The 25,118-nt window shown below is 42.8% G+C and overlaps 1 protein-coding gene and 1 long non-coding RNA gene across 3 annotated transcripts in view; one reads left to right on the top strand and one right to left on the bottom strand.

Moving 5' to 3' along the window:
• The window catches only part of cntfr (ciliary neurotrophic factor receptor), a 354,906-nt gene extending 343,493 nt beyond the window's left edge, over positions 1 to 11,413 (bottom strand). For both annotated transcript variants that reach the window (XM_050052470.1, XM_050052469.1), the window contains exon 1: positions 11,155 to 11,413. The gene's annotated coding sequence lies outside the window, so the exon portion shown is untranslated. The remainder of the gene's footprint in view (positions 1 to 11,154) is intronic.
• Positions 1 to 25,118, top strand: part of LOC126395214 (uncharacterized) — a 903,426-nt gene that overhangs the window by 210,225 nt on the left and 668,083 nt on the right. The window lies entirely within an intron of this gene.

The raw sequence follows: 25,118 nt of genomic DNA, 5'->3' as shown, positions 1-25,118 counted from the left end.
CCCCTTCCTCTTCTCTGACCTCAATCATGCTAGTGGCCGTAATGGTGTTAGGCTGCCACGTGCTCACCATCCTCCCTGTTTTCTGTGCCGTCCTTTCCTCCGGTCTCCTCTCACTACACTCTGATCACACTCATGCCTGTTGATAGTCTTTCCTAACCTCTAATTTCCTCACCTCACCTCCACATCCACTCTCATTTCTTCTAGTCTTCCTCTCCTACTATCCACTCCTCTCATTGCCTCCTCTCTTCTGCCACCTTCCTTCTAGTCCCAATCACGCCTGATGGTATCCTTCAGTAAAACTGTCTCCTGCTCCATAATTGAATCTCCCGTGTTCTCCTACTTTCCTTGCTCTCCTCCTCTGACCACAATCACTTTTGTTGTTACCCTTCCTCCTAACCTCTCGAGTCGTCTTTCCAGTTACTTGTCTCCTTTAATCCTTCCCTCAACAAGTCACATATGTTGTTAGCTATGCCTCTCCTCTCCTCCGTCCTGTCAGGTATTCTGTGACTGTTGTATCCTCCTATTTGGCCTCAGGTGAAAGCATTCTCGCCTGTTGTTCGGCTCAACTTTCCCTGTCACTTCCCCTGACCCCTGTGTCTCTCCTCTCCCTCAAGAATGACCACAGTCTTGTCCGCCGTTAGCGACACCCGACCTCCACTTGTCTCACTTCTTCAGTCGCCAGCTTTTCTCTCATGTCCTGTAACTCTCCCTGACAGTCGCACATCTCTTCACTCGCTTCTTGTGCCACCTTGTCCTCTGCTGGAAACAGGCAACATTTGACAGCATGAGCATTTAAAGTTCTCAAAGAGGAGCTTATATTTCACATCTTCTCCCCTCAAAAAAATCCTCTCCTACACTGGCAGTGATGTGTTTCTTGTTAGTTTGGAATAAACAGAAGAACTGCAGCATGACCGGCAATAGACGTCATGGATAAACAGACAAAGATCACAGTAAACAGTAAAACATGGATTGAGAAATTACCTAAAAACAAACAAGAGCCATGGCCGTTTTAACAAAAGCTCAAGGATCTCAACCTCAAGGATCAAAGCGGATCAGTCCACTGGTATTAAATGATTAATGTTAGGATCAAACTATAAATGTCTTCTCTTTGAGTCATACTGTGCAGCCATGTATTTCTTCAAAGGGATATGTGATTGCAGGAATAATTGATTTCAGTACAGGCTAATGCCACATTCACGTCCTTTCATACTGATAAGCAGCTGAGTGAGGGAAAGTCAGAGATACTGGCAATTTCTGACCACTGGGATAACTAGAACTACAGAGGTGCCAACAAACTAAGCCTTTTTGACAGATCTTAGATTTCATTTTCACAGGAAAAAATATACAAACTTGAATAACCATGCTGTGGTTGTATGCCTCTGCACACCAGTCAAGTGTCTCTTACAGTTTACATCCATGTCTGTGAAATCATGGATACTTCACACACATCTTCCCCCTGGCAGATCTATACAACTTAAGATCGATACAATTAGCACGGTTTCAAGGTGGACACTCAAGGTTATTGTCACCAATTCAGTATCTGACCAAATGACTCTCCTTCTGCTCCTATGATGTTGAATAACGGCCACAAAAGGGTTTTATGCAGAACATTATGATGTCACAGTGAAGCTGAGCTTTGACTTTTTGGATATAAAATGTCATCACTTCATTATTATCTCCTATTAGACATTCGTGTTAAGTGTTATCATAATTAGCAAAAGAATTTTCGAGTTATGGCCAAAAAGGGGGTGTCCATAGCGACTCTGGTTGGGAACCGGAGGGTTGCCTGTTCAAGTCCCCATCCGGACCAAATATGGAGCATGGACTGGTGGCTGGAGAGGTGCCAGTTCACCTCCTGGGCGCTGCCAAGGCACCAAACCCCCCACAACCGCTCGGGCGCCTGTCCATGGCAGCCCCCTCACTCTGACATCTCTCCACTTTGTGCATGTATAGGTCCTGTTTGTGCATGTGTGTGTCTTTCGGACCTGTGTGTTAATGACAACGGAGTGAAAAAATTGAATTTCCCCTCAGGGGGATTAATAAAGTATATATATAAAAAAAAGACATGTTTTGTGAGGTCACACTGACCTTGATCTTTGACCTTTGACCACCAAATTCTAACCAGATTTTGGGTCAAATCTGAAGAAATTTCGTCAAGGTGTTTGTGAGATAGCATGTTTACAAAAATGACACAGGTTCAAGGTCACAGTGAACGTTAACCTTTGACAGCCAAAGTCTTATCAATTCAACGTTGAGTCCAAGTGGACATTTGTGCCAAATTTGAAAAAAATCCTCAAAAATGTTTTTGAAATATCACGGTCACAAGAATGAGACAGGCAAGGTCACAGTGACCTTGTACTTTGACCTATGATCACGCAAATCTATTCAGTTCATCATTGAGTCCAAGGGGACGCTTGTGCCAAATTTGAAGAAGTGCCCTGAGGCTGTTTCTGAGATATTGCTTTCACAAGAATGGGATGGACAACAACCAAAACATAATGTCTTCGACTGTGGCTATCGCCTGTGCGGAGGCATAAAAAGATGGTGATATGATTTTTGCTAGGGTCTGTACCAAACAAGTATGTTACCTTATGTCTGGAATATTATTTGTAGGCCGAGACCACAATTATATGTTGCACATTTTACCTTTATCATAAAAATTGCAGCCCCTACGATGTAGATATCGCACTTGGCCACATAGCGATTTTGATTATATTTTTTATAGCTGTGTTGCCCTACAACAATCCTGTGGGAAAATGGGTGAAAAACCACAACAACTGGCACCTACATCCAAATAATATCTGATATTAACACTGGTTCACTCATTTCACTCAAATCAAAAATTTCAAAGTCAACTGCAATATCATATAATATTAAAGATCTTCTAAATCAAACCTCATTATACACTTTAAACTGTTTGTTTATTCCGCCATACACTGCCAACAAATACAAATACTTCAAAACGTCAAAAGAGAGCCATGAGAATCACAAACAAAATTTCATACAGAGAACCAACAAACTCACTACTCTTAAATTTGAAGATTTGGTCAACTTTAAAACAGCTCAAATTATGTACAGAGCAAAACAACAATTATTACCTTTAACTATCCAAAAGTTGTTTGTTTTGTTGTTGATTGCTAAATATGATGTGCTGTTAAATGGGTAGGTGTTATAAGCTGTAGCTTCAGCCTACACCTTCTTCAGACTGCAGAAGCGTTTAAGCTATGTTACATTACTTTATTGTAATGTTTTGTACTGTATTATTTAAGTATCCAAAGTATGCCTTTATTTACATAAATTCGTAGATTAATACATGATGTTCTTATTTCTATTCGCAGACCGAAATAAATTCTAACATTCTAACTCTAAACAGATACCAGACAATGTTTGTGTCATTTCCCGACAAACTGCTACAACAATTTAACAAGATAAAACCGACTGATATAGGCTCCATTTCCATTTATCTGGTGTGACCACAAGCTAGCATTGGGATAACCATCTTAGAATAGAAGTGTGAATGTCCCCAAGTCCAAAATAGTAGGAAGTTTTCCCATTATTTCTGTTCTTTCTATAAGGTACGACCACAGCAAAACTACACATAATGAGCCAACTGGCTTTAATCACTGCATTCAGTATGTACTGAGCTAGCAACATGTCTTGCATGGTGTGCCAAGTAAAAATAAAGACATATAGGAAGTTAGTTTATAATACTGAGCAGTAAACAGCGTCACAATATAGACAGATGGATGATGGATATTTATATGGATGGATGGATGGATGGATACACATCACACGTCTACTTCCCCACTATACTGCTAATGATTGTCTCACAAGTTTCATCATGTATTCCTGTGCTGCATACATACTGTGCTATATTGTGCTGTAGCCTGGAGGCACATTACTCTGCGCTGCATATCCCCAAGATGCACTTGTGTCCAAAGAAATTATTCTTATATGCTGAATGTAAGCACTTTATGTGTCGGAATGCAAAAGTAAGTATGTGTGTGTGTATAGCATATATACTTTAGATTAAAGTGTGCTGCTGCTGTCAGAGAGCATTGCTCCATCAGTATAGTGACAGATTATATGTCCTTCAGATGGTCATTAGCTGTAGGGGAAGTACACTTGCATGCAAATACAGTATTACAACTCAAGAGGTTTGCCCCCTACTGGAGGAGGCAGCTTGTGTGTGTTTGTGTGTAGAGGAGTGGGGGCTAGTTTAAGTTTTTGCGGGCAAGGAGTCATGCATATTCATAAGAGGGTTTATCCATTTCCCTCCTTTCATCCCTCATTTGCTTTGATCAGAAAGTTAGAGGAGTCAAACTCTTCTATTGCCTGGGCTGCAAGAGCGCTACAGGGGCTGAACGGAGAGCTGTCTAAGGATGAAAATGCAGCAGAGGCGAGCAGATATACACACAAATTGACACACACACTGACCCGCTGGAACACACATAAGTTGACAGACAAAAAGGCTGACTAGCAGAGACTGACTCACAAGCGGAGAAACAGGCAAATACACAAATAGAACCAAAAAAAAAAAGAGCAAAAAGAGCAGATATATTCAAGTTAAGAGAAATGTCTACTAACGCAGGAGCAGAGAAGCTCACAATCACAGACACGACTGTCCATAATTGAAGATCCTGATGCATAGTAAGAGGGTATGTTATGAGTTATGGCATTAGATAGTGCTTTAATATCTGCAAGTCCTCTCCGTATTAAAAATGTACAAAGAAAGCACAAGAGTTCTTTCGGATTACCGAAATAATTACACACCGAGTACCCCCTCGGAGCCAGATCTTCCAGCTCAGGGTGCAGAGAGGAAACCGTTGTAAAATGTGGATCTCTGAAATGCATGTGAGGCGGCTTAATTGGGGCCAAATCTCAACAAAATCTTGTCATGTTTTCACACCCTTAGGTGCATTTAGATAAAAGCACACAGCAAGTGGCATATCTAACTAAAGAGAGAGAGAGAGAGGGGAGACGGAGAAAGCGTGGGAGCTGCGCGGTGCCAGAGAGGAGCACTGGCTTTCTCATGTTTCTGCTGCCGTTTGGAGGTTTTTCGTACAAAGATCTCGCCTGCATCTGTTTCACAGAGGCATGTAATGTGTCTATATGCGTGCATGTACCCACAAATATGCTTAACCGAAATCATGTTTTACTCCTCAAGCATCTCTCCCTGCCACTTTTCCTCTTTCTCTTCTAGGGTTGGGGTACGAAAGCATTTTGTCAAATCCAAATTTGGTGATCAGCTTATTAAATCTGAATCCTTTTGATTCCCTTACTAACTCTAATTAGGCTCAGCTTTTCAGTAACGATTATCTTAACACGGACTCAGTTGAGATATGTATTCAACTTTTGTCGATCAGGAGGGTAAAGACATAGTCGTTTTTAGTGGCAGGTCAAATAAAGGTTGCTATACCTTGAAAGTTTATCAGAGTGTGACACAGTGAACACAGCCTCAGCCTACTTTTGCACACCTTACTTTTGTAGAGCCTAAATCTAAATCTGTGCCACCAGAGATGAACCAGCACTGTGTTGTTCTTTCTGAACTGCAAAAGCAAACTGTCCACTTGCACTTGAAGAATGATACTTCTTTTGTACAGTCCTTGGTCAAGTACAGAGACCTGCTTAGGGATGGGGATCAAGAACCAGTTTCAATTAAGAGCCGGTTCCAAATTGTCCAATCCATCAGAATCATACCCCTCTGAGTAGATAGGGTAAATGTTAGGATACGATTTTTGCCTTCCTGATACCGATTCCAGTACCTGGACCTGTGCATGTGACGATACAGAGTTCTGATCCAATACCACTTCATTTAAAGAAATCAACAGCTGTATACTAACCTTGAAACTAAAGCTTGGCATACTGTACACATTGACTTTATACTGGTGGGACTTTCCTTGCCGACATCTTGCTGTGTAGGCTACTGTTTTAAAGTGGCAAAGACAAGTTGATTTCTGGGAAAACTGAATACATCCTGCTGTGAAACTACTTTTAAGTTCAATAAATTTCATGGTATCAAAGCAGTGCTTAGACTAGTGTACTCGCCAGTATCCCAACCACCATTTCAGGCAGTATCGGAGGCATTTCCAACTCTACCTCTGAGCTCATCAGTTCCTTCAAACAAGTCATTTTCCTTAACCACTTATCCTGGTTTAGGGTCATGGGTGTGCTGCAGCCTATCCCAGCTTTCACTGTGCGAGAGGCGGGTCACACCCTGGACAGGTCACCAGACTATCACAGGGCTGACACATAGAGACAGACAACCATTCATGCTCACATTCACACCTACGGACAATTTATTAAAATTCACCAATTAACCTGCATGTCTTTGGATTGCTGCAGGAAGCCGGAGAATGCAGAGAAAATCCATGCTGACACTGGGAGAACATGATAACTCCATACAGGAGGGTCCCAGCTGGCCGGTGGACTCGAACCTGGAACCATCTTGACCACTGCGACACCATGCCACCCGGTGCCACCATCAAATTGCTAAGAATAGCATACTCGCCAATATCCCAACCACCATTTTAGGTAGTATCGGAGGCATTTCCAATACTGGTATCGGTATCATAACAACTCTACCTCCAGGCTTATCAATTCCTTCAATCAACGCCGGCATGTTTTTCTGACAATTGCACATTGCAAATCAATTAAGTCAAACTAATGTGTCTATGCTAGGGCTGCAACAGTTAGTCGACTAATCGATGACTAATCGACTATTAAAATAATCGGTGACTATTTTAGTAGTCGACAAATCAGAGTCATTTTTCATAGAAAAGTACTATTAAAGTACCTCAAAATACTCTTATTGCAGTTTCTTACGTTCAAATATTGGCAGCTTTACACACTCTCCCATGATGGTGAACTAAAACCCTTTGGCGTGAGTATGGAACAAGACATTAGATGACATCATTTTGGGGTTTGGGAGAGACAGACCGACATTTTTCAACATTTTAACACATTTTTAGATGAAATGATTAGTCGACTAATCGAAGAAATAATTGACAGATTAGTTGACAATGAAAATAATCGTTAGTTGCAGCCCTAGTCTACGCTGCTGTAAACTTGCAACAAGAAGGAGTCAAGGTGAAAACAAAGAAAGGGTCCAAAGCGTGGCTTCACTTCATGAGGAAAGATGACAGCAGTGCTGCTTGCAATGTGTCAAAAAGGGTGAAAAAATACCAGCAATATGCTGAAACATAATGGGCGTAATGTCCAGGAATGCTATGTATTTGAAGCACAAGTGCCACTGCTTCCCAACTGAGCAGCATACTTTATTAGAGATCATAAAGCTGTTGTGTTGAAGCTGGAAAAAACCTGTGTAGGCCCCACACAGAAAATTTATCAGGAGTCCATAACGGTGTCAATAATGGCATTGCTATCCCCAAAACCTTATCCCTGCGCCCGCTTGCAGAGAGCACGTGAACCAGACAGCAGCCAAACATTTCCATTATTAATAAAGTGATGTTCATATTTCAACAAGTGATACTGACGGTCAGTGCCAGCTCAACGTGAGAAGCCTGCTTCCTTACTACCTGACCAGTCCCTACATTTCTCTTTGCTAATAAAAAAAGCTACAGCCCTCCCTCTGCCCTCCAGAAACTGCTTAATTTTCAAGGAAAAAAGTCTGAGTCTTTCTACCTCTGTACTCCCCCCCTCAACACTCCTCCACTCCTCCACACCGGCTTCCAATTTGTAGCCTCTGTGTACGTTACAGCAGTGAGATTTGCAGCGCCCCCCGCCCTCCTCTGATCAGGCCCACACTCGGACATCTGTCCGAGGATGTTTACCCAGGCAGTAAGTATGTTAGGGGAAATATTATCCTAGTTTTACCTTACCTTTATTCTGTCTGAAGCATAAACACCAGCGTTGCAAGGTGGGGATGGGAGAGGAGAGGCAAGGGCAAAAAAAAAAGGAGTGTGGGGAAGGTAAGACAGAGTGGACCTGAGAGAGTAAAAGAGACGGATGAAGGGTGGGAAGGGCGAGGAGTCGGTAATAGAGAAGGAGGGCGAACAAGGGAGGGATAGAAAAGAAGAAGTAATTGGATTGGAGAAGATGTAATGGGGGATAAAGAGAAGGAGAGGACACAGAAAAATCACTAAAGGTATGGAAAAAAAGGTAAAAGAAGGAATTGGAGAAACGGATGACAGGGGAGAGAAGGAGAGATGTTCAGTGGTATCTACTGAAACATACTTTTCTAGCAGTCTTTAAGTGACATTTAATCAATCCTGAAATTAGTTGTCAATCAATTTCTACCCCTCAGTTCCTCCAGAATCACTTTAAAACATCTTTTTCCCAGTCATCACTGGCCCCTTAATAAGACGCAAGTACCATTCTCCAATTTAAGGACTTCATTTCATTTCTCAAGGTTAAAATACTTTTTTTCCCCCAACTCCACTGAGAAATTATATTTCTTTCCTTCCCCAAAAATGTCTTAATAAGAAGATATAAAACTTTGGGTTTCAGGGTCATTGTCCAAGAAGTCTAGACGGCTTTTTATAGTCTGTTAAAAATCAATATAGAGTTTACATGCATGCCTGTCTGGTGCTTGGCATATAGGCGCACACAGACGGGCACACAGATGCTTACCATGCACACAGGCGCGCGCACACATACGTCTCCTGTTTTTTTCTCGTTATCTCTCACACGCACACATGCATGCACACGCTGGCCTCTTCCCGTCTGGTGTTGCTTCCAGCCCAAAACCAAACCATGTGTGGGAGCTATCCTGTGCTGGCCTAAACTGGATGCCCTGTTGGTGCAAGGTCCCTCCGTTTGGAAAGGGCTGGACAGTCTGTCTCTCTGCTCCCTGTCTGTCTCTCTGTGTGCTTTCTGACAGCAAGCGAGCAACTGTCTTTTTTGCCCGTCGACGTTCACCTTTTGCCTATTTCTGCCCTCATATGCTTGCTTGTGCCGTTCTTCGCCGTCCCTTTCTCCGTCTGTCTGCTCGCTGTCTCACCCTCCCTTGAACTCTTTCTGTCAGTCTTTCTATTTGCACCCCACTCCCCTTCTCCCCCCAACCCACCTCCCTCCAAAACCTCCCATCTCTCCCTCCCGCTCCACCACCAACTAGGCATGAAAACGGTGCTCCATTAGGAGTGCCTGGGCTAAGCCCAGTCTGACACACACTGCTTTGATCAGCCGTGAGCTGGGCTAAACACCCCGCTAAACTCCCAGTCTGAGGAGAAGGAGGGGGAGGCGGTGGGGGGGTGTTGAGGGAGAGCGAAAGTAGCGAGAGTTAGCGAGAGGTGGGGCCAGGAAGATCAAAACAGCGAAATGAGATGGAGATGGAGACACAATAAAAAGGGAAACACACAGACTGAAGAGAGGAGCTCAATTTCCCAAGCTGTCCCGGGGTATATGTTCCCCCACCACTCTTGTCTTTTATCACATTTTCCTTCCCTCTCTTTTTTATCACCTAGTTTCCTCTCTTTCACCTCCACTTCTTTTTTTTTTTTTTTTTTTAAATCCACAACCTCCAGGTAGCCTCTAAGATGCATCACTAACAATCTCTGCAGGTGCATTACTCATACAAGCTCAGGGAGTGATGAGAGCGAAAGAAGTGAAATAAAAAACACAATCAGATCAGATGTCTGAATATTGGGAGGTCCCCCAACAAATCTTTGCAGCATCTTTCTCAGAGGGCAACTTGGCTGTCTTGTTAGTTCAGTAAATATAGTACCCACTTCAACACACACACACACACACACACACACACACACGCGCTGTCTAGGAGAGGTAATGTAAGAGAGAAAAAGACAAGCAGAGAGAAGATATAGAGACCAGACCTCTGTAACTGACAACAGTAAAAAAAAGGAGCTTTCCACATTCAGGCAGGCAGATATTAAACCAGCAGCAGCAAAAGGACAAAAAGCGCCCGTCTTTTTCTCCCAAGGAGTGAAGAGAAAAGGGATTTCCGCTCAGTGCTAATCAATCAGGCCGTGATAATGGCTCCCATGCCTAGCTGTCGACTGGAGGGGTCAAGGCATCCCGTGACCCAGCGCCCAGGGCCCAGGGGCCAAAGCCCCTCTCAGAATAGCACCCCAGGACGGACTCCCCGGGCTAATTGTCCAAGCCAGTGTCAGCCTTTTCAATGCCCCCCCCTTACCCTCCCCTCCTTCCACTTTCTCCTTCATTCCTCTCCCTTTCTTCTCCCCCTCCCTCCCCTCCTTCCCTCCTCACAACTCCGCGATCCTCTCTCTTTCTATGCAACTGAGGAATCTACTACCAGCGTGCACCAGCGTGGGGGAGAAAATGAGATAGAGAGCAAAAAGGAGCGTATAGAGCCCAGGAGACGTGGAAAAGCAGAGGGGGCTGAGGACGGGGAGAAAAGTTAACGAAGAAACAGGGAAGGATAGTGAGTAGAGGGAGAGATCAGCGGCAGGCGACAAAAAAAACGAGCGGTGAGGGAAGTGTGAAGGGAGGATGAGAGAGCCAGAGACAGTGAGTCAGTAGGACAGAGAGGCACAGACAGATACAAGAGACAGTTGGACAGGAGAGATAAGGAGGAGGAGAAGCGGCCAGACTGTCCCCTTTACCCACAACACATCACTCATATCACTGGAACAGAGTGCCGTGTTCTAGCCCCCCGTCCATCTGCATATCAATGAGTTTCTATTAATCACAGCCGGAGCAGCGTGCGTCTCTCAGGGAATCTGCTCGACATCAGTGCGGGCTGACCAACCACAATGCAGCCGGCATACAAAACACAAAAAGACAAGAGAGAACACACACACACACACACACACACATAGGAAAGCACAAGAGTCCGAAGCAAGCCCCACTCCAGCTCCGCGCAACGGCATTCCTCTCATTCCAAGCGCATGCTGCTAATTAACAGCGTTAGCTCCCACAGACAGAGGGACAGATTGATGGAGATGGAGATGGAGATGGAGATGGAGAGGGAGAGGGAGAGGGAGATGGAGAGGCATCCCGATGTTGCACTAGCACCACATCTCCGCTCTCTTCTGTCACCTTTCCTCCTTTTTTTTATCCATCCAACTCTCTTTCCCTCCCTCAGTCCCTGTCAGGTCCCGGTCACACAGACAGCACGAAGAAAAAGAAGAAGAAGAAGAAGAAGAAGAAGAAGAAGAAGAGCAAAGTCCCCCAAAAAATCAAAATAAGAAAAAATATAAAAATGGTCTTACTCACTGGAAACCTCCTCTTTTTTCTGTATTTCTTTTTTGTGTCCTGATCTGTCACTCCTTATCCTCTTCTCCACTGTAGCAAGGAGAGTGTGTCTATCCCGGCGTGTGTGCTGTGTCAGTCCGATAGAGGAAAGTTGCCGCCTGCGTGCATGAGCATGTGTGTGTGTATGCGTGCGTGCGTGGAAGAGAGATAGAGGGAGAAAGAGAGAACGTGTGCGTCTGTCTCTGTGTCTCGCACTGCTCTGAGTGAGCGAGCTGAGGCTGTTTTAAACAGGCTGCTCTCCCCATGTGACCAGCCCAGCCACAGGCAGGAATACATTACTGAGAGACACACACACACACACACACACACACACACACACACACACACACACACACACACACACACACACACACACTCTCTCTCTCTCTGTCTCTCTCTCTTGCCCGTACACACACCGTGTCCACAGTGCACCCCCTAGCCACCGCTCAGGGTAGTGGAGGGAACAGCCCACACACATAATATGTACACCCACACACACACACACACACACACATTGACAAATAAGGGGGGACTATGGCAGCAATGGGAGTTTACACTACGCATGTACGCACACAAACACCGTACACGGACACAAAGTTGATGCCTTTTGCCAAACTTAAAGAGCAACCCAGCAACAAATAAATAAATAAATCTAACACAATTAGAGACAATTCATCCAATTAAATATTTTTTCAATGTTTCTGACTTTTCCGTCTCCGCCGCGGCGAAGCTTCACACCTGGAAGCACTGACCTTTTCCGTAATGAAAACCTTTTAAAGCTGACCTTCTGCTGCAAGGCTGATACAATTGCATTACAGCTATTACACCTAAAGGTGCAACAATGGAGAGCGCCGCCGATGAAGTGTTTCGAGTGAATAGCTACGAAGGAACATTTACGAAAAAGCCGTGCGTGTTCTCAAATATTTAAAGCGAATACCAAACATGACAGAGGGAATTGAAAAAATGATAGATTGTCTCTTGAGAAAATATTCTCGGGAGACACGTCGACAGATCGCCAAGGCTACAAAACACCAGCGATGCATCATTATTCTTTCTAACAAATGCAGCCCGTAGAGCGTTCAGACCGCGTGTGCGATGGATAGTTGATCAGCTCCTGACACATTTATCATTTAATGCTCAGGAGCTTTCAGCACACACATTGCTGCTCTTGAGAACCTTGAACTGAAATGAATGGCTACTGAAACTCATTCATCATCACAATAATACCCAAGAGGGCAGTCTTTTCTGTGATTACAGGCACCAATCGCAACACCGGTTTAACACGGCACCTCCTAATGTCGACACATCCAGGCCTGAGGCGTGCGTGTGCCAGAGCCCATACAAAGCTATTTGACTCAGTGGTTTAATCTGAACTGGCAATGTGAGCTGCATTGTTAACTGCACCTCTTTTTCCCCCCTGTAACCTTTTTCAACCACTCCACTACCAGGTTTGTCATAGTTTTATTTTGGTAGTTTCAACCATAATAAAAACATGTCCGACAGAATTAGGTCTGAAATCTGAGAATATGGCAACAGCATTACTTAAAAGAAGTCAGAAAGATGCACGAGCAGTCGGACAATCAACTGGTTTCAGACGAACACAAGGGTTAGCCAAACTTTTTGGAACAGGAGGTGAACAGTAAAGGTATTACCAAAAATGTCAGTTTCTACACTTATTTTCATACTTCCCATACTTGTGCCTACACACAGTTTTTCCTAGTCAAAACAAAATCATGTATTAGGCTTGGGCGGTATCCATTTATACAGGTATCCAGGTATACGGAATATGACGGTATTTGTGTAAAATACTTACAGCCACAAAATTATATAAAAGATAGGCAATAAGATACTTGCTGGAGGAACTGATGAGACTTGTTGCCGCAGCATAGCGACATGAGTGGGCTAAACAGAAAGGTCTGATGTGTTAAGGAGGCTTTATAGTTGTGGATTGGCTTTAAGCACTGCCTACACTGTGGCTCAGTGTTCTCAAATGGTGTGCCATGATGCCAATCCAGGTCTGTCATGGGATTTTGTGATAACCACACATTATTTTTGCAACATTCAACTGGGCCTATACAAAAAGTTTTGAGTGAATTTTCAATTGACTGTATCAGTTTGTTGTGTGCACCCATTTCCTAATAAAAAACCTTCAAGGGACACCTATTTGACGCCATTGGTGCGTGGGAATTACAAGTGTGTGACACATCAAAAGCCCTGATTGGCAGCCAGTGTGAGGGATGATGACATTTGAAAGGAGAAAGCAGTGAATGGGACAATGGATCGCTTTATTGTACGGAGCAAATTACAACAAAGTATCAGCGAAGAAGACCTACCACCGAAAGAAAAGAGAAAACAAAACTGTCAGTAGACAGTAGAATGAAAGTTACTTGTCTTATTTTTTCTCATCTTTATTGTCTTATGTCGTGGTAAGAGTGATAACACACGTTATAGAAGCTATTGTACACAGATATAAATACAGGTCACTGGACAAAAGGGACATGTTTATTGGTCTGTCACATATCCATAACGTCACATATCTATCAGTCGCCCCTTTTACACTGCCAGATTTTCCACGAATGTTGGGCCGTTTTGCCGGCCAGCTGCGAGCGTTTAGACACACAGAGCCGGATTGGTGAGTTGATCCAAGGTGCCCAATTTTCCGCCTCGTAGGGTAGTCATATTGGCAGAACCCTTTTAGTTTAAACAGACAGCAGCGGTCGTCCGCAATGGGAGGGGCTGTTGATGACTTGTGGGATGAGCTGTTGATGACGCCGCACGTGCGACCCACTGGTGGTGGATAAACAGGAAACAGCTGATAGCAGGAATTAGCGAGCAGCTAGTAGCAAGAGGGAAACACAAACCTGACAGACACTGTAAAGACGAGCAACTGGGTAGACAACAAATTGCGCGCCCTCCTTGTCCTCGCAAACGAAGAGGCCATTAACTGTCAGATGACGGGGACGGTGAAGAACGGGCCGACTTATGAGAGAATCGCCGTCTGACAAGTGCCACCGGACCAGCCGCGGCTTCCCTCCCACGTCACTGTTTACGTCACACGCTTTTGTTACTTGCTCACGCCCCCCATTGCCCCGAAAAAGGCGCATTCTGTATAAACAAATGTAGGTAGGTGGCATTTTGCTGCACTCCCCGATTTTGTTTTTATACTGCCAATGCTGAAAAAAGACTGATTGGGCTTTCCTGCAAATTTGCACAATTCCTGTTTAAAAAGGGCTAGAGATCCAGTGGTATACAGTGGTATGGATCTGTCACAATAAAATCAAATAAAACCTTTGTGTCCACTGAGGGAAATGGTTCAAACAGGAAGGTCTGTGTCGCTGCCATGTGCGGTTACATTTCTGGAACATGTCAGGCTACAGCATAGGGTAAGCATCTACACAGAGTCAATGCCATTCGACACAGAAGTATATCTTGCTTTACCCTCTTAACCAGAACTTTCTTTGTCTGTGTTGGCTGGATCACCTAGGCCTGTAACATTATCCCCACCACTTGCAGTCGCCATTTTTCTCAGCTCAGCTGCCTGCTCCACAAGTAGACACTGACCTCTGGTGGCGCATGCCGAGCATTACAATACATCATCTCAATACAGCATCTCTGTATAAATTTGGTACAAAGAGAAGCATCTCCATTTTTTATGGTATCGAAAATCACACCATGGGGATTTCTACACGCCCTGGTGTACTGCAATACCTTAATACCACCCAAGTGTTTTATTAGAATTAAATGGTTTAAATAATCTGGCTGAACTGTTGGCTTGTTTACAGCCTGTCTAATCACCTCACTGCTCATGTTACATGCTACTTTGTTGTTACATTGGAGTAAAGATACAAGTAGTGTTTAACTTTAATGACCTGTTTTCCATGAATAGGCTCATACTATGCTTTTTATTATCATATGCATATTTACAAATGAATCCCAACATAAGTGCACAGTGTGCTTCACACTGCAGATTAATAAACCTGCTTTGCCATTAACTTTTGTATTAAACTGAACGTACCGTGTCCCTCAAATCACTTACTACTAATGGCAGCACCTGTATTTATTTGTAGGTATTTTCTTGTCATATGTTACGTAATGTTAGCTCAATATTTATATTTTGCAATAATCAGTGGAGTCTGTCCCTCTATATCTGCATTTTATTATCATTAGACCACTGTGCATATAACAGGCACTGGGGTTTTATGATCATACCACTAATTATGACCCAGGCCACATATGAATCCTGAGTCATTCTAGTCTGGTCTGTTGCTGCACAAAGCAGGAGCACAAATCTTGGATTAAAAAGAAGAGCATTGCATTGTGCAAAAGAGATACAACCCTGAATTTCACCCAGACAGGCTTTGACAAAGAGCTTTACAGCCCAAAAATAACACAAAAGAGAAAAAGAAAATATTTCTGTGCAGCCTTTTGTAGATATTTGCCATTTTAAGGGTCAAGGAGGAGACTGGAATTAAGAGGCGTGAAGGGTGGTGATGCGTTTTCAGTGCCATAAAACCAGACTGGGTGTGCGTCACAGCAAGGCTGACAAGCAGGTTTGGAGACAAGCATGAAGAGATAGACATACAGTGGATAGACTTAAATGAACAAGCAATAACCAGACAGCAAGCTGCTGAAGACAAACCAGAACCAACATTAGTGAAAATACAACGCGCAAAAAAAAAGGCCATGCGCCACGGCACAGACCTCTTCCAGGACGCACGATTCAACAGGCGGTGACAGTGACAGAGTCAGCTGTGCACGATGTAACGTTAAAAGTTCGAGTAACGTGATGGCACAACAAACGCACAGTACTGCAACAAGTTAAAACTGTAAATGTGAAGTTACTCACCCTTTATATAACCCATGTTGGCGGTCTGAGTGTGATATCCCTGCAGTCTGTGGCGGAAGTCAGCTGCATTGTCATGGCCTGATAACAGTCTGTGCCTGGGTGTGAGACGTTGCTCCTCTGTGTCCCCTTAAATGTTGTTGAATGAGGAAAAGGAAAGCCAGGGGATGAGAGCAATGCATGAAGTGAAGATCAGTGAACGCTTAATTGACGCGCCGCTGCGGCTTACCTCTACCTCTGGTGTGGTAGAGGTAACGGGAGTTGAAAATAATAATAAAAATTAAAACAAAAAATATATATGTTTAAAAAGTTTGTTGTGTTGTGTTGGCCCTGATAGATAGAGACTCGGTTCAATTGGGCGGGGAATGACAAAAAATTTCACACCTTCATTTGGTTCGGTTCACTTTCACGCTGCACTTTTTAAAGTGGACCAAACTGCCTGGACAACAATTACAACAGCTGCTCATTTGGGGGCGGTATTGCCGGATACGACCACTGACCGGGAAGAAAAAAAGCATGAGGAAGAAGAAAACCTGGCTCAACGATTGGACCGAAAACGGAAACCGAAAAATCCATCCCCTTCAGCCGGACACCACAAAAACAATGGAACAACACCAACTTTATATCAATAAGTGCCTGCACCTCCTCACCAATCCTCTCTTTGGTTCACTGGATAGTCCGTTTGCATTTCCCACTGTAAGCGAACCGCACGTAGTATATCTTTAAGGAACAGCAATAATAAGCCATGGTCCCTACCTGTGAAGGAGCTTTAACAGAGTACCACAGTTGTAGACAGTCTTCCTCCAGCTTGAGTACAAGCTAAACTTACACTTTCTTTATTTGGCAAATGTATCAGTCAGTCACAGTTCTGATCATGGCCGCTGCTATATCCAGAACATGCATCAGGGAAAACAAAAATGAGCGTACAGGCAGAATTTACAGGATTTGCTGAGCTCCAGGCTTCAGTTTTGTAAATTACAATTTACAGTTGCTGTGCGAGCAGCCCAGAATCCTGTCAGATAGAACTGAGTGACAGCAGTGCAGCAGCACACCAAGGTGAGAGTTTTGCTCCTTTGATCCCAGCCATGAAACTACAGCTCTGCCTCCCAGCCAACCCAAAGTGGATTGACTGATTTGAAATGCTCTCTAAGGTGAACATCAACAAATTTTCATAAGTCCCACCTGACAGACAAACACTTTGACTCAATTTCGGAAGTATCCGCTGCTCAGCACAGCAATTCAAGAACTGGTAGAAGGCATCAAATAAAAGTTGCCACCGTCAGGGTCCATTTAGAACAAGTAGGTCAGATAGTCTCTACGGACCCGTCTCTAAATACCAGACAGGTACCCATGTGCCACATTTTAGAACGGTAAAGCAGGTTAAATGTTCGTTACCTTCCTATTGTGAAAACACTGTCAGAAATCATTTGGTTAAAGTTGAGACAAGTAATGCATTTTATGTAGTACATTTTGCTCTTCAGCTGTTTACATCCCTACTGTATGTCAGCATAGTATCTGCCAAACTGAGTGTCCTCGAGGCCAGTATCATCTCCTTAACATTTCCAGGGGTTGCTGTGCTGTAGCTGACCTTGACCTCCCTTAAACCCAGCAAAAATAAATGTTTTAGTATCACACCATCCTTAGCAGCATATCATGGTCTTCTCTCGTGTGCACATATTTTTAAAATGCAAATAACATGTCCTGCTGTTACATCTACCCAGGGACTGCATGGAGGAAAAGGCAGTAGCTTGAGACTGAAATTTCATGGTGGAAAGTGAAAGCATCAAGGCTGAGCTGCATACGCTTGCCTACAGCCAGGATCAGGACCTGACTTTGGGCTGAACGACCCAATGGAGGAGTCATTGATCTCTTGAACTGCCGAATGTCTAGTTTGAAGTCCCAAATTGGGTTTAAAAATCAAAATACTTTTATCAAATCACTGTGTAGTCTACGTTTTTTTTTTTTTAAATAGTAGTTGTTACCAAGGCAACATCTAATGGGGATTTAAATACAGAATAAAGTTGTTCCAATGTTGTATAATTGCCTAGAGTTGGTTCGTGTTCTCACGGCAGTATTCACAAGCGGACCAGATCAAATGTCTTGCGTGAGAAAGCTGCTCTTGATTGGTCAGAATTTCCATGTGGGAAAAATCCAGGAAGTAAAGCAAACATTGAAGAAGAGTACACTTGCAAGATAAATGTGACACTTTCTAATGTCACAATGGAGGGACAACTACGCAGGTTGATTTTAGCGCTGCTCATCGTGGACTATATTGCTGTCATTGTTCATTTTAGTCAAAGCATACAGTTTGAAAACGAGGCGCGGCTCCAACTAGAAAACAATGTTTTGATGCATTGGATGTGCTGAATGTGCATATTAAGGCAGTACAGGAGGAGGTGCACATTAATAATCCTCCAGGACTGTAACATGCTCATGTTTAACCCAAACAATGTGTCATGTGACTGCAGTTGCTTCACATCCAGGTAGAAACGAACCGCACCAGAGTTCGTTTGTAACCGGATTGAGACCACCTCTTCAAGAAGGTCTCAGTCTGGTTGTTTTGGTGCACACCTGAGTGTGATTGCTGTGTTCACACCTGCCCAAATGAACTGCAAGCAAACCAACGTGAATTCGATTGAACCAAACCAAACAGGGCAGGTGTGAAAGCATTCTAAAAGATAAACCACTAGCCATGTCCACCACTGTGTTATACTTACGCATAACACATTTTATCATTATATTGGATAAATTAATAAATATATTAAAATTGTAAAGGCACGCATAGTTTATCACTACAGAGCAACACATAGTACACAAGTATAAACCATTATATAATTCTAGATGCCATAAACAGTGCTGATTCTTACAACCAACCTATGTACAAAAAATATCGAGTAATCTGACTCAGAAGTCATCGAAATCCGGCACTTGAGATTTAGACACTGATGCAAGAAGCCGTCCTTTAATGTCGGCGTGATATGCGGCTGGTCACCGTTTCAGTGTAATGGCCCTTAGTGGGGTCAGGGGGAAACACGGCAGGACTACAATGAAAGTTAAAGGGATAGTGCACCCAAAAATGAAAATTCAGCCATTATCTACTCACCCTCATGCCGAGGGAGGCTCAGGTAGTGATGGCAGAATGAAGCCTCATGAAGCATTTTCTTTATTTTCTGAGCCCACTAGATGGCGCTTTTTGTTCAATAAAAGGATTAAAACACACTAAATTGCCATTCTTTGAGCCTCTCTCTTTAAACCAAGAGTGCCATCTAGTGGGCTCAGAAAATAAAGAAAATGCTTCATGAGGCTTCATTTGGCCATCACTAGGCTCAGGTGAAGTTTTAGAGTCCTCACATCACTTGCGGAGATCCCAGGGGAGAGGAGGTAGCAAAAACAAAACACATAATTGAAACCACAAAACATCTCCATACTGCTGCTGTTTTTGGATGTTTGATTCTGGGGCGCCGTCAGCCTCCATTAGGTGGAGTTGTGTTACTACCTCCTCTCCCCTGGGATCTCGGCAAGTGTTGTGAGGACTCTAAAACTTCACCTGAGCCTCCCTTGGCATATGGGTGAGTAGATAATGGCTGAATTTTCATTGTTGGGTGTACTATCCCTTTAACTGCGGGCCAGTTTTTATTTTGCACACATGAAGATGTAAGCCGATGGCAGTTTTGAGAAGTGTGTGTAGAGAATCCCTGAAAACCTTGCGAAGTTTGTTCATGCCAGTAATGATCAGCTAAATAAAGCTGTCCACCTTCTGTTCAAGACTTGTAGATGCCAAAGAATCCCCTCTGAAATCAGGAAGTGGTGGTATAATGTTGTGGAAACAATTTAAAATGTCATTATCATGCTTCCTCTGAGGCCGAGAGAGTTAAAGGAGGTTTTATCAGATTGACTGTTTTAATCTCCCTAGCTGATTCTACGTTACCTTTCTAGAGTCCACGCAAAATGCACAAATATTTATTCACATTATGTATGCAAAGAGAGTTCATCGTGTGTAAATATCATATTAAACGAGGATTGTGATGTCTTTAGATAGCACACCAGTCATCAGTCAGTGAGGCTTATGTAAAACCTCCAGATAGACTGCAGAAGTGGAGCCTTTATGATAGAAAGGAAACCAAAACACGTCTGCTGTCATAATTCTTTGCTAACCCACAACATACCCGAACTCCACAGTGGTTGTGGAACAGGGCTTTAATGGATCAGTCTTTTCATCCACTTTTAGACAGTGTTGAGGAGGAGGCAAGAGCTCCGATGGGAGATTGTTCTTTTTTTTTTAACCATTGATCTATGAAAATAACCCATGATTTACTGTGAAGTATCGATTGTCCTTGGTGTCTGCAAGAAAAATGTCCTCTGATAGGCACTATTGATTATTCTGTAGATATTCTCCTCCATTTTGAGGGGTATTTGTGATGGTAGTACTCAAGAACCTGAAGGAGTCAACTGCTTTCATAATTGGGCCTGTGAAAGCCTTGGGAAAACCATTTAAGTACTGCGGGTAGCCGAAGTGATTCAGTAGATTTAAGTGTTCAAAAAAAGATGTTATATTTATGACTGCATCATTCATCATGAGGCTCAACCTTGTGGTATGTTTTACATGTGGCAAGTTGGGACAAAGTAGGGCAGAGGCAGGCATTCCTATTCTTTATAATATCTAATAAAGTCAAAGAGGAATGTTACCCTCTGGTAACCTTCTCCACTGATTGCTAAATAAATACTTTAGAGTTGCGTCATCCTTATTTCCCACTCTTTTATGCTTGACAGATAAGGGATGTGGTATTTGACATGATACATTGTACCAGGTGTACCTAAAAATAAAGGCTGCAAACGTCTGTCTTGGGATGTGGCTTTTGTGAGAGATATCAAGTGGCAACCTTTGGGGATGAAAAATGAAGCAAACACCAAGTGGCAAAATTGCAGTGTCTTGAATTGCCACTTGAGGCTGGTTCCTCAAAGACACTCGTGTTAAATTGTCCAACTTTACACCTGAAATAAACAAGTTTACAGCCTGGTACATGAAGTGGTTTTGGCCTCTATTACTATTTTCCCATTCATGACAACTAAAAAGTTTTGTTTTGCATTGGCTGTACCAAAGAACCTCTAAGGAGTCAAATGTTCAGTTTTTCTGGTAACTACATTTTCTTTAAATGGTTTTATGCTTGTTTCTTACTATCAGAAATTAGCATTAGCATTATTACAGTTAACCATACAATGTAAATGCACCTGCTAACTAAGCTCCAGCCTCTCTTCTAAATATGGTCACTTCTCATGACCTCCAGTTCCAAAAATCCAAGATGGCGACATGGGCCGGTTGCCTGAAAAAGTCTTGTTCAGCATTTGGCTGTACCAGAACACCCCAGAGTCAGATGTTCAATTTTCTGGAGAACTTTATTTTGTTTAAATGGTTTTATGCTTGTTTGTTGCTATCAAAAATTAGCATTAGCATTTTACGTTAACCGTAAACTGTAAAAACACCATGCTTACCAAACTAGCAATTCATGGTAGGGTTATCTCCAGCCTCTTTTCTAAACATGGTCACCTCTCATGACTTCTGGTTCCAAAAATCAAAGATGGCGACGGGGGGTGGTCGCCAAAAAAAGTCTTGTTTGGCATTTGGCTGTGCTAAAAGAATCTCTAAGAAGTCTGATGTTCAGTTTCAACAGTAAAAAATTTTATTTTTTATTTTATTTTTTATTTAACTTGTGCATGCTTGTTTGAATATGTAAGTTTGAAGCTTAAGATAGACTCCAAATCACTCTCACGGAGCCATTTGGTCACTTACAGACTGGTACAAAAACATAAATACATGAGAAGAAGCTAAAAGCTAACCTGGAAATCCCCTAGCAAATTCGAATTTGCTCTGCATGGGGATCTGGCCCCGACGAGCAGAGCCCGCTGAATCGCCTATCGGACCAATCAGATCAGTCTATCTGACAGAGGCGGGCTCTGGGTGGGCGTAACATGATGAGGACAGCGCTGCGCCGTAGGAGTCGAAAAGTAAACAGCCAAGATGGCAGCTGCCGAAAGACTGCATCCATTCAATTTAGCTTTGGAAGAAACGCTAAGCCAACTACACTTATCTTTTTCCTTGAGAGAGGAACAGAAGACTGCCCTAGAAGCCTTCACTTCCAGGAAGGACGGTTTTGCTGTTTTGCCGACTGGATACGGCAAACGCATAATATATCAGTTAGCCCCACTGTTCGGCAAACCAATGGGGCTTAGTGCAATGAATACGTCGCCTTGTTTTTTGCTCTGATTGGCCATCATGCTATCCAATTGCGTGCGGCGGCATTTAATATGCCTCAGTTAGTGCCGCCCCTTGGGTAGGAAGGGTGTATCGGTGAGGGCCAGACTCAAAATCTTTCTAGAGTCTGGATTTCCAGGCTAGCTAAAAGCTGCAAAGGGCAGCAAACTGTGGAAAATTATGATGTATATTTCTATTTCACTGTTGCAAGTTGGTTTTAAATAGTAATTTTGATGCTACACTGACCTTTTTTGGGGCTGCTAGGGGTCAGAGAGACTCCAAGTTGCACTTGCAGAGACTTTAGGAGTCACTAATATGGACTAACAGCAAAACAATCAATGGAAAGTTGCTAAAAGCTGCAAGCAGCAAACTGTAGCAGTGAATCTGTAAAATCTGTGACAGCATACCCTCAATATATTACAACATATAAATGGTCTCTTGGTGCCCAAATGTTCCTACATATAATGATAATGATAAAAACATCACATTAGTCATCCCCCCTCTTTTTTTAAGATTTCTGCCCTGTTACTTTATCACTTCAAACCCATGATTGCAACATTTTTGCAGGAAAAACACTTTATCTAAAATGTGCTAAAAGTTCCAGACCAGAGTGACATGTCTATTTGACTTGAATTTCATCCCTGCTACATCTTATTTTAATATGACTCATACAATTTTGCTAAATTCTTTCTGTTTCCTTAGATGAGGGTATCACCACTGTCACGGCAACATCTGCATACCAAATCACTTCAAAAGTAATAAAAGGAAAACTGTCAGGTCAGGTCAAGGGATTAGAAAGGGCCTGCTCCCCCCTGATAAACACCGTTGACAGAGTTTTCAAAATGGCAGTCACCTTCCAGCGGTGCCAAGTCTCTTAAGTTGCAACCCCTGCCACACTGCCTCGCAGTGATAAGAACAAACTAATTCTAAACAATATTAGCTACAATGAAGCGTACACGTCCCCTTCTGTGGACGGTACATGAAAGCTGAATTTCAGCTGAATGCTAATCTTGCCCTTAGTCCCTACATGTCACCCTAATGGGTTTATACTAAAATGAAATGGATAATTCACATTCACAGAGAGTGCTGAACAAAGTCCCCGGGACTATTGTGAAGAAATCTTGAGTTTGAAATTCAATAATGCGAATTACAGGTCATGAGTTTATTCTCTGCCATGCACTAATCCTTCCCGGAGATAAGAGAGTAAAATGAATGTTTGAGCAAAACTGATTCCGTCGTTCTCTACAAGGTTTTAATTCTCAGCAGATGCCAAACTCTGCCCCGGGCTTGGTATCTCTTTGAATATAATCACCTTAATGAAAGCATTGTGAATACGTGTTAAAATACATGGAAGTTATTACCTAAAAATAGGCTTATTAAGGGTAATTGTTGGAGTGGAGGGAAATCACAGCAGAGATTTTCACAAAAAAATAATCTCACAAAATGACTACTGCCATGAAAGAAAAGGTACAATGATGTTCCTAAAATGAAATCCCACCTTGCAAACGTATAACATTATCAAAATTAAAATTGATGGTTACACATTATAACACTAGCTCTACAATTAATGAGCTTTCCATTTCTGCACAATGAAATTCGGGGCTCTGTATTACACAGTTTTAACAACCTCTTCACTTTCAGAGGAATCAATTCTCTATCTAAGTTTGGCACCTCTCAGGTTCCTACTTATGAACTTACAACTGTTCGAAAAGGCCACAAGAATCACCACCAATTCCCAGAGTGAGGTAGACCTGAAAACTTGAACACGACAATTGACCTGGATACAAAGCTCTTTCAACCGAACAAAGGGGAAGTCTCCCTACACTCTACACTTAATTAACCCATCACCTCGTAGGGAGACACACTGGACAATATACGACTACAGACTTGCACTGATAAGTCTGTGTAAACATGGTATTGATTATGGCGACTGTAATCATTATTCCTACCACACTGTGCGCACACAGTGAAGGACTGTAATCCAATCCTCCTTGTGGGGTTGTCTCTATGAAGGACAGAAGTGGTAAAAAAAGAAGAAGAATTTCTGTCATTAACAATAATCACAGGTTGTTTTGGTTTAATAAACAGTATCCTTGTTCTCTAGCGTGCTATAAAACATTGCATAAAGCAAATGAATAAATGCATTAACAATTCAGACCCACCAGTACCGTTCAGTAACCGCCGGCAACTTTAATTTCTAAGGAAGTAGAAAAGAAAAGCACAGACTAAATGAGTCGACACAGATATGTATAATTCTGACAGGATTCAAAATAATTAAGCAAATCATTTATAATGAAATGGCCAATCTATTCTCTACCTGTTCTCTGCATGTACTGCAGTCTGGAGCCACAGGAAAGGGCAGCAGGCTACCTTTCACTGCACTGCCTCATTAAGAACACACACACTTCAGGCAATTTTCTTGGAAGTACACTAAGACTAGAATTTATAAATAATCATTGGTCTAGTTCCAAAGCCAAAATAAAAGAGAAGTTTATTTTAGTTTGTGTTTTACTGTTTGTGTCTAAATGTAGTAGACTGCATGTCAGCTTTCACAACCTGGATACAGCTGGTGCCCTTGATTGATAAACCTGTGGCACACTCACTATGCTGATGTGTTTTTGCTGATTTCTTTCCGTTCATCACAAGGTCCTAACACTAAACAGACAACCAAATAACGCCAACATCTCATACCGTGCCTGAAATCTCACGAAAACAAGCAGCGATCTCATAGCGTGCCTGAACAAGCAGCAAGAGCTGGAAGGCAGAACCGGACAGTAGCCTGAAAAGTTCATTCATTTATTTCATGAAAGATTTATAGAATAATGGCTGACTTTTTGCCAGACTTCGACTTTG

The sequence above is a fragment of the Epinephelus moara genome, chromosome 9 (genome assembly GCF_006386435.1).
Source record: "Epinephelus moara isolate mb chromosome 9, YSFRI_EMoa_1.0, whole genome shotgun sequence".
Taxonomy (NCBI): Eukaryota; Metazoa; Chordata; class Actinopteri; order Perciformes; family Serranidae; genus Epinephelus; species Epinephelus moara.
This window is presented reverse-complemented; position numbering and strand designations above follow the sequence as displayed.